At 37.8% G+C, this 10,010-nt stretch overlaps 1 protein-coding gene across 1 annotated transcript in view; it reads left to right on the top strand.

The window, feature by feature from the left end:
• The first annotated feature begins 2,001 nt into the window (after nt 1-2,001).
• LOC110460051 overlaps nt 2,002-10,010 on the top strand; it is a 16,579-nt gene continuing 8,570 nt past the window's right edge. Inside the window, exon 1 of the mRNA XM_021512758.1 lies at nt 2,002-2,248. The gene's annotated coding sequence lies outside the window, so the exon portion shown is untranslated. The remainder of the gene's footprint in view (nt 2,249-10,010) is intronic.

Genomic DNA, 10,010 nt, shown 5'->3' with positions numbered 1-10,010 from the left:
CCCGACACGACTTCTCACCCCGACACGATTTCTCACCCGGGGGAGGAATTATGCAGGGGTGAGAAATCGTGTCGGGGTGAGAAATCGTGTCGGGGTGAGAAGTCGTGTCGGGGTGAGAAGTCGTGTCGGGGTGAGAAGTCGTGTCGTGTCGGGGTGAGAAGTCGTGTCGGGGTGAGAAGTCGTGCCGTTACAGACTGATACGCCGTTGACTGATAGAAACAGAGTGACAGTATTGTTAAACTTATTTGAGTGTTTATCGGTCATAGTTGATATAGTATCAGCAGTAAAATTATATTTTAAAATTGATCTATATTAGCTTATGTTATTAGTCCGATCTCTGACAAGTGCCATGGCGTCGATTGTAATCAAACTCTCCTATAAAATTTAACGTTGCTAAGATAGTAGCTATATAGGGTTGCGGCTTTTCTGATATGTAATCAATGAACAGAGAGATTAGCATAGGCTACACAAGTCGTCATTTTCCGTTTTGCGTTCGGTGTTTTCCGGAGTCATGATCATGATTGACGGATACTTTTGTATTCCTGGTTTATATTGACTGTCGATAGAAGTAGCCTATGGGTCTATCAGAGGACATTCACTTAATAGGTAATGTAAACTGACGGGCATTTCTGATGTATCAAGACACGTCGGGGCTACCGAATGAGAAAGCATCTTTACCGTCTAGGAACATGCCAATCTTCTATCAGAATCAGTAAGCATGCTAAATCCTTATAAAAAGTAGAGAAAAAACGTACTACATCGTCTATACACAAGGACAAAAACCAAACTCAAAATGGACAAAAATGGAGGGAAAATCATAGAAAGAATGCTTGTTTAGAGTTTTACCTCATAAGAATAAGAATGTGAATTGACTTTACTATGAGTTGAGATTCGAGTCAGTATTTTGTGATTATACCGCTGCAAATCTCCGTTTAATTTGTTCCGCTTCGCGTTGTCATTAAAACTCAATTTGCGACATTTAATCCCTAAATATTCTCTTACATGTTTATCATAATGTAACTCTTTTAAAAGGAGAGGCAAATAAAAGTATGATATGTCCTTAACAAGTTAGAACCTCAAATATTGGATCCAGTACAATTGTCTATGAAAAGCAGTGCGATAACAAAATTGTGTCGTATCGGTAGTTGTGTTGCCCGGTACAGGAGTGTAAGTCGCCTTCCAGTGCAGGGCGAGTGGACACACAGGGAACTTGTAGGCGTGTAGCGCCGGGGGATGGGGAGGGTATGGAAGAGACAATAGCTGGACAATTGTCTACTATGTCCTAGAACCAATCTCCCGTGTTCTGGGAACTCATTGTAGACTGATTATTAACAAGTATTAAAAACCCGACTTTTTATATGAATATTAATAAACTTTGTACTTCACTAAGTAGTTTTAGATTTATTAGACCTTCGAGATTTTTCAATGTGTATAATAGACATAACAACACTATTTAATCAAACTAAAATTTTCATTTTTTTTTTATTTCTTTCCTTTTTATGATTGATACGGGCGGTCCATATTATTATTAATATTAATAAAAATATATGATGAAAATAAAAAAAATCTTGAAAATGTTAGTCTATGCTTGAGCGTACAAGCACGCATGCCTGTAAAACGCGAAGGCACACTTCCGTAACTGTTCAATCACATTCGGGTACCTCCCTTGGCAGCCTAGGTTGCAGTCCACCAAGTAAATCCCCCCATAAATTAAGTGAGTGTTAAGAACGACAACTCTGATTAGGGGTTGATAAAGTTCATGTACTACAAGTAGCGAATCCAATATTTGAACTTTTATCGGTGAAGCTATATCATTGGACATGCCACAATAACTTGGAAACACACATGCATCATACAGGTCATGGTAAAATTAGGGTCAAATATAGGATTGGGGGTTATCCGGGAGTCCCGCCCCCTCCGCCTCCATTTCGAACTTTCTGTATCAGCCAACGAATCTTCCTGTGATTGAAACCGATAGTATAACAGTGTTTTGTTTTACTGGTGTTATAAAATAACAAATCACTCTTTGAATAATTACAAGATAATACATGCACACACACGGAACGACACATCGTACGGCGTTATCTATCGGACCCTCGGCTTTAAACCTAGTCCTTTAAACTCACTCTCGTGAGACATGTATCAGGTTTTTGGAGGCGTGCTGGCGACAATTTAAGCAGTTAATGATTTTTATGGACCGGTACTAGATGTGTTAAACGGATATATTGGAACTGATGCAGTGCCCGATGTAAGTATGGAAATTGGCGTAAACATACAGTTTGAAAAATACTTCCTAATATTTTCTGTCATATTTCCCTTTATTAATTAACAGTCACATGCCATATGTCTTTCATGCTTTCATGATGTCCTGCTTTACGATTGGCATAAATCAGTGTTATGTAAGAGACATTATCTCTAAAAGCGATTGAACGATTAACCTGAACGTTTTAGTACTGCGTTGCATGTCTTTTAGCAGTAATTTCATCCCGAGTTCGCCTATACGGTTTGGAATGAAGTGTAGTTATGTAGCTTGAGGGGACAGTCATCCATATATGTCGCAAAACTTCAAAAACTTCCTGTGTTATTTTGCTGACGGGTTGCACAAGCTGTAGACGAATATTAGTCATCCTTCATACTTTTTCCATCAAATTAATATCAGGAGAGTATGAAGCCATGGTCAGCAGACAATATTGTGTTCAGTTTTTCATTGCTGAGCCCTTGTATGTTGGCAAGGCAATTGTTATCGTGAAATATCTGGGACTTGTTATTAAAATGTTTCGCCACACGTGGCCCTAAATATAGATCTAACAATTGTATATACTTGTAAGTATTCAGGTTTTTCTAAATCATTGTCAAGACTACGAGTCCAGATGAACACCCCCTACTCCAAACAAATGAGACAGTCACTCGCCGACGCGATAAACGTATACATATTTAGACAACTTTTCATCGTTATCCATGCATACACGTTTAAGTTTATACCTCGAACAACCTTTGTTTCCTCAGAATATCACATAATTCCTGTTTTGTCCAACAGATCACTTTTATGAGCGTGAAACCGCTTCAGAAGTATTTCAGGTTTACAGTCATACAGACCTATGAGCATATACCGCAAACTGAAGTCTTCTATGCAAAATTATTTAAGAAACAATACTGGATTGATTTGTTTGTCATCAAATCGTTAAAAAATTGCCTGCAGTTGCGTTTGACTTATCGAAGTTATCGTTGATTTGCAAGGTCCTCCATCTTGGAAAGAACACTCAATTTTCAGGATAGTTTACAGTTGTAATACTGTATACGTGTAATATCAAGCACCGGGTTTTTCACTCAAACACAGGTATAAGACCAGCCAACGTAATGGTTGTTGACGCGAGTTTTGACCAAAAACCAAGTCACTGTGAAACTCTCTTCACCGTTATCATAATTACGGTCAAAACAGCGGTCTAATTGTACATTTGTCATCTTTATGTATGCACCAGTAAGTACTACACGATACATTACTATTCAAAGGTTTGTGTAAGATGTGAATACTTTTTTTTATGAATTGTAAAATTTTATAAACCGGACACTTTAAAGAAAACAAACCACACATGTTTTAACCAGGTATGTTCTTCTTTAAAACACTGTAAACACGCAAAATGAAATGTACTTATTAAAATGAAAAACAAAGTATTCATTTGATTAAGTAATTACTTGAAACAGTAGATATTATTGTCATTTTCGTAGCTCTATTTTCCAGGCATTCTGGACAACGTTTATCTTCAATCAAACGGATATGAATGGTTTCGTATTTGACATGATATGCATTTTTGTTGTAACCCTGATATGCCAGGTATGTGCAAATATGACAAATACAAAGCTTTCGAGATATTTTTGAATGCACGGAATCCTACGCGTATTTTTAAACACGGCCTATCAAATCAAACTTGTTATCAATACTTAGGGGAGTATAACAATGTGTTCCTGAACACTTAAGCTGAAACGTATATTTCACCTTAATTAAAGAAATAATCAATGCATGTGCATAAAATAGGATTCGACAATGTTGAACAAATATTTAACTAACGTCTATTGGCCTGTCTATTGTTTAAATATTCCACCATAATTCTGTTAAACAAATGTATGACAATACCGATTGCTTTTGTCTGACTTATATAATAAAGTGCAGTGACGTAGATATTGGGAACAAAACATATTAACGAATTCCACAAATGTGCTACGTAAACAAAAGCATGTGTTAATAGTTTATGTGGGCACTAGCTAGCAAGGCTTGACCACCTCCGACCTCTAGCTGTGTGTACAATCTCGAGACCAGATAACCGATAGGTTCACCTCGAAGTATAAACAATCTTATCAGCCGATACAAAGTACAGTAGCTGATTAATAATTAGATACCGCCATATTATAAGCGGATTGTGGGTAGGGTTGACGTTAAGTATGCCCGTCCTGACATATATGTACGCCTACCTCGGGTAGTGCGTTTCACAAACTTGTCCATAGAGGGATAGAAGGATATATATAGACAGGATCTTACATGAGTGTCCATGTCATATTGAATTTAGTAAACGAGTTCAATAATTTGATATGACACGAGCCTTTAGGCGAGTGTCATATTGAAACTATTGAATTAGTTAAATAAATTCAATATGACATTAACACGAATGTAAGATTCTATTTTTCACATAATGTTAATAGGTTAAACAAACAACTTCAAACACAATCATTTGTTATCAGGCGACTCTATATAGGTAAAATCCAAAGTATTCCGATCATATTATTGTCGTTCCGCGCAGTCCAAAGTAGTTTCAGATTTGAAAAAAAAAGTAATGAACAGTTTTAAATGCAATGGATTTAATAATAACAAAATTGACCTTTCAAATTGTCTAAAATAATCAAGAAATGTATCATATGATAAAGTAAATAACCGTAGTATCTGTAGTGGCGTAGGAATATCACCCAAAGGTTTTGACCAATCGCAACACCTTTAGGTTTTATCACACGTGTGTAATACCATCTTTATGACATGGCCGTATGACATGGTAAAATGGGTCAGTTATGTGATACATATTCTTATGTATTATTGATTTATAATTCATTAATAAACAAATAATGTGAGAATAATAATTTTTTAACACATTTAAGTTATGAAATTTTATTTTCGACAGAGCTTGTTACGGTTTTGAAAATGGCCTTGTTTATCAGGGAAAAACCCCTTTGTGATATGCGGTGGAAGAAATGAAATAAGGGTCAATGGCGGACTAAGAAGACGTGGTGATGAAGGGCTGTTACGGCACGATATCACCCCGACACGATTTCCCACCGGATGAAAAATCGTGTTAGGAATAGGAATATTACCCGTTGCCATGAGTACGAACACTGGTTTTGATTTTGGGGGATTGTGGTATAATAAGGCTTGTTTATTTAGAAATTACTGCGCAAACTTCAAAATTTTTCAAACGTCAAACTTGTTCGAACTTCAATTTTTAGCTCACCTGGTCCGAAGGACCATGGTGATCTTTTGTCATACCGCAGCGTCCGTCGTCTGTCGTCCGTCCGTCCGTCGTCCGTCAACTTTTATTTTAAAATGCAACTCGTCCTGAACGACCCAGTAAATTTGGACTAAATTTGCCATGGAGCATCCTTAGGCCAAGGGGACTGAAATTTGTACAAACGGTGGGTTGTCCAAAATCCAACCGAGAGGTAAAAAGTGAATGCACCAATATTAACTGCTGGATACAGTTGGTGTTCCTGATCTGGTAGTAACAGGATTTGGCAATAGCGTTCACTTGTTTCTCCATGTTCATCAGTGAACTATCAAAGTAAACCACTAGATTTTTAACAGCTGGGACAGTCTCAATAGTTCTGGCACCGACCTTGAGCTGGAGAGCCATTGTTTGCTGACACTTTGGGGAAGAGACGATTAATTCCGTCTTTTCCTGATTAAGGTTTTGCATGTTGACGTTCATCCAGGTACTGATATCTGTCAGACAAGCTTTCGGGTTTTCTGAAATTGTATTCCAACTGTCCTGTGGTTTGATGACCATGCACATTTGTGTGTCATCAGCATAGCAATGATAGCGAAGGATATGGCGACGACAAATCTCTCTGATCGGTTTGTAGTACAGGCAATATTTCGTGGACCTAACACCGACCCTTGAGGAACCCCGAAATCTAGTACTTTGTCATGTGAGGTAGTAGATCCGATGGCAACACACTGTCGTCGTTCATTCTGATAAGTCTGTATCCAGCATAGTGCGGTATCTGTCACTTCATAAGAGTATTCCAGAAGTTTATAAAGTATGCCATGGTCGATGACGTCGAATGCAGCTGACAAATCCAGCAAGACAAGCACCACTCTGCACTTGTTATCCAATGCAGAAGTTATGTCATTATGTACACGTATGAGGGCCGTCTCAATAGAGTGTCCCATGCGGTAGGCCGATTACAGGTTGTCGTGGAGACTGTTTGCATGGATATGGACCTCTAAACGCCTGGACGAACCTTCTCCAAGATCTTAGACAGAAAAGACAGATTTGATACTGGGCGGTAGTTCTTCAACTCCAGTCCAGGCTTCTTCAACATTGGTCTAATATGTGCCTTTTTGAAACACAATGGAACCTTTGACTAAGTCAATGATTTGTTCATGACTGATGTAATCAAAGGAAGCAGTGCTTTAAGATATTACTTTAATATATCTGTAGGCAGTGTATCAAGCTCACAGGTCTTCGATTGCGAGGTCATGGTGATATTGCGCAACTCGTCCTGGGTTGTTGGTGAGAGCTTTGTCAATGGTTCCCCATCAAATTTAATGTCAGCAGTCATAACAGAGATATCATTGTCAGCAGTAGAGTTCACTTCCGAGAATTTTTTTACTGATCGAGCTGATTTTATTCAGAAAGAAATCGCTGAACTTGTCTTTTTCCGAATTACAGCTTGGTAGGACAATTTCACCTTTCTGACCCATTAGGTGTTTGGTGAGTCTACAAAGCTGTCTATTGTCCTTGAACCAACTAGTCGACATTGTTCCCTATAAATCTGTTGTTGAACGGTTAATTTGGTCCTTGACCTCTGTCGCTCTGCTTTTCTACGGTTCTGTTTTTTCTACGCGAAGATTTTCATTATACCACGGGGCATTCGGGCACCGAGCGACAGTTTAAGGACACTAAATTCAGAGGATTAACTGACTTGCAGTGCCTAGCTGTTGTTGGCTTGATGACATGTAGATTCTCGTACGATATTGATAATGTCGGAATCCGTGTGGATGTATCGTAACGGATCAATTTAGGTGAAGCGGATTTTGTTTGCATCTGATTTGCAGCTAAAGCATTCCAGTGCATAGATAATGAAAAACATTTCACTGGAGTTTAGAAAACTGGTGACCTTTAACAAGGTGACAGACATTACGACAGGTATAACATTATAATATGATGTAAAATGCGTTTAACTTTCCGCAACAGAAATTTTTGAACAGTGGTTTGTTTATATGTCTCTTCTCGGATCCTGTTGTGTTCTTTTATGAAGTTTCAAGTTACTTTGTTTTATTGTTTATCAAATACTGTACTCGCCTACCTCGAAGTGTCTGTAACGCTATGCTGTAGTATCGTACGTCAGTAGTCTATCAACTATTTTTATGTACTGTGCCAAGTAGTCTTAATGATACCTTGAACGATTGCGGAACATTTGATTTACTTTTAAGGTAACTGTGGTCTTACATGTTAAACGTTTCAAACAGTATTATATAACAAAAACACTTAAAGATATTGTGTGTTTTTTTTGTTTGTTTTGTTTTTTTACATTTCGTTAAGTAATTCTTTTTGCATGTACACAAATCACATAAAAAAATTCACAAGAGACATCTGAATTGAGTTAATATCGCTAATATTCATACATAAATATGTCTGTGGCCAAAATGTTTTTAGGAGTATTTTATGAAGAAACTAAGGCACATTTGTCCCCGCTCTAGGTCATTTCGTTATAAATTTTTAACAAACTGTTTTGCTAAACAGCGGAATAACAATTTTACGGCAGCGAGGAAGCTTTTTCGTTCGTTACTATTTCCGGAACGCATTCGGGAATTCCGTCAAAGAGTGAATTTCACATCACGTTATAGTTGGTTCCCGATTACTCTAATATTAAGACGGAACGGGCCGAAAGTTTCTAAATGCAAATCTCACATTGTACTCATGATTTTGTTCAGATGTATCTCTTCTTTAGAGAAATAATTCATTTTTACATGCACATTTCTGAACATTTCAAATTGTCATCAAATAATTAACATTTAGTTCAAATAAACTTATCCATACACTCATGATCGAGCTTGACATTACAATGAACAGCTACGAGAGTAAAATTAAGGTATTGACAGATTTCACCTGTCAGTTTGAACGAGAATTTCAAGAAACGGATGTAACTTTTTGGAAGATTATGCAAGACAATCGGCAAATCGATAATATGCTGTATTTGATTAACGCGAAGAGTAGATTAAAGCTATAAGTTAACCAAAGATTTATCAACTTGAAAACCAAAAGGACAACCAAACACAATTCGGTATTTTTTGACTGCGATGTAAAATTTACCTTCAACGATCTGCGTGACAAAGCATCTAAATTGATCGTTGTATTACAGAGACTGTAAGGCATGGGGTCTGAGTCCGAGGTAATATAACAGGTTGATAACGTGTTGATGGTAGACCGGGCTTTTCCCTACCCTGTGCCTGATAAGTGATACTGTTTGACTGTTATGTAAACACAAATGGACCAAACCTCAGCTCAGATAGTTGTATAAATGACCTATAATAACATTGCGGATCTCGTCGACGAAGCAGAACCTCTTCTTCTCGTACTTTTCAATGATAATCATCCTCCCTTTATGCATATTTTCCCTAGTTGCATTTAGTTTGAGTTCGGTTTAATAGTTTACTTCACACTTCGGTGAACTCTCGTCGTGTTTTTAACTGAAAATGTTCTAAGATTTAAGAGTGCTGTAGATAGGTGGTACCCCGACAGCAAAGTGGCAAAGATATATATCTTTAACTCAGCTTTCAATTGTATTTGTCACCTTCACGTTTCCTTGTAGGTATTTGATTGATTCTATCTTAACATATTAGCATATGTGAAACCATCTTCGATACTCTAGGGGGTATGGCGATGAGCGGTCGATTCAAACGTTGCTACTGATTTTACATATGCTCAGAATGTGGGACGGAATTCCAAACATCTAACGAAGGAGTGTGTGTATCTGAGCTGATGTACCTTCTTCTCAAAATTGTGTAACATATTAATGTATGATATGTGCAGTATCTGACTGACTGAGATGTGTTTGCATGTATGTCGGCCATATTGATCGATCCTGTCAATCAGCTGTGCAAGCATCAACAGAACTTTAGCGCTGTCTACCTTATCATAGTAAGTGTGCTGATACCTATATCATAATCATTGGAGATTGCTAGTCCTTAATAACTAATAATGGGTAAGAAAAATAACCGTAATACTCAATCACAGTCAACCAGTGACGAGTCCAACCCTACGAAACGTCATTGTAGAGACGAAGATGATCTAGTTCTCAATGATCTTGATATTCTACTTAAGAGCATATCTGATGATGAAACAACAACAAGACGTGCTGTTGACATGATACTTGGTCATGATGTATTCAAGACTGCTATAACAGAATCATTATTTCCCATGATTGAAGCTATGCAAAATCAGATCTCCCTTCTTACTGACCGTATTGATGACATGGAGCAATACTCTAGAAGGACTTGCCTCAAATTCTCTGGCATCCCAGAGCAGCAAGGAGAAGACACTGACAAGTTAATTCTCAACGTTATTAACAAGCATGTTCTTCAACCTGTTGGTCAAACGGTTGAACTTCACCAGATTGGCAGGACCCATAGAGTTAACCGTCGTGTGTTATATCCCACCCAAAACCAGCTTCCAATGCCCAGAGATATCATAGTGCGTTTTGTCAGCTACAGGGACAGAGCTGTTGTGTTCAGAAATAAAAAAAAT

This window comes from Mizuhopecten yessoensis, unplaced genomic scaffold (genome assembly GCF_002113885.1).
Source record: "Mizuhopecten yessoensis strain PY_sf001 unplaced genomic scaffold, ASM211388v2 scaffold1321, whole genome shotgun sequence".
NCBI lineage: Eukaryota > Metazoa > Mollusca > Bivalvia > Pectinida > Pectinidae > Mizuhopecten > Mizuhopecten yessoensis.
The sequence above is the reverse complement of the archived record's forward strand: the minus strand, read 5'-3'. Positions and strand labels throughout refer to the sequence as shown.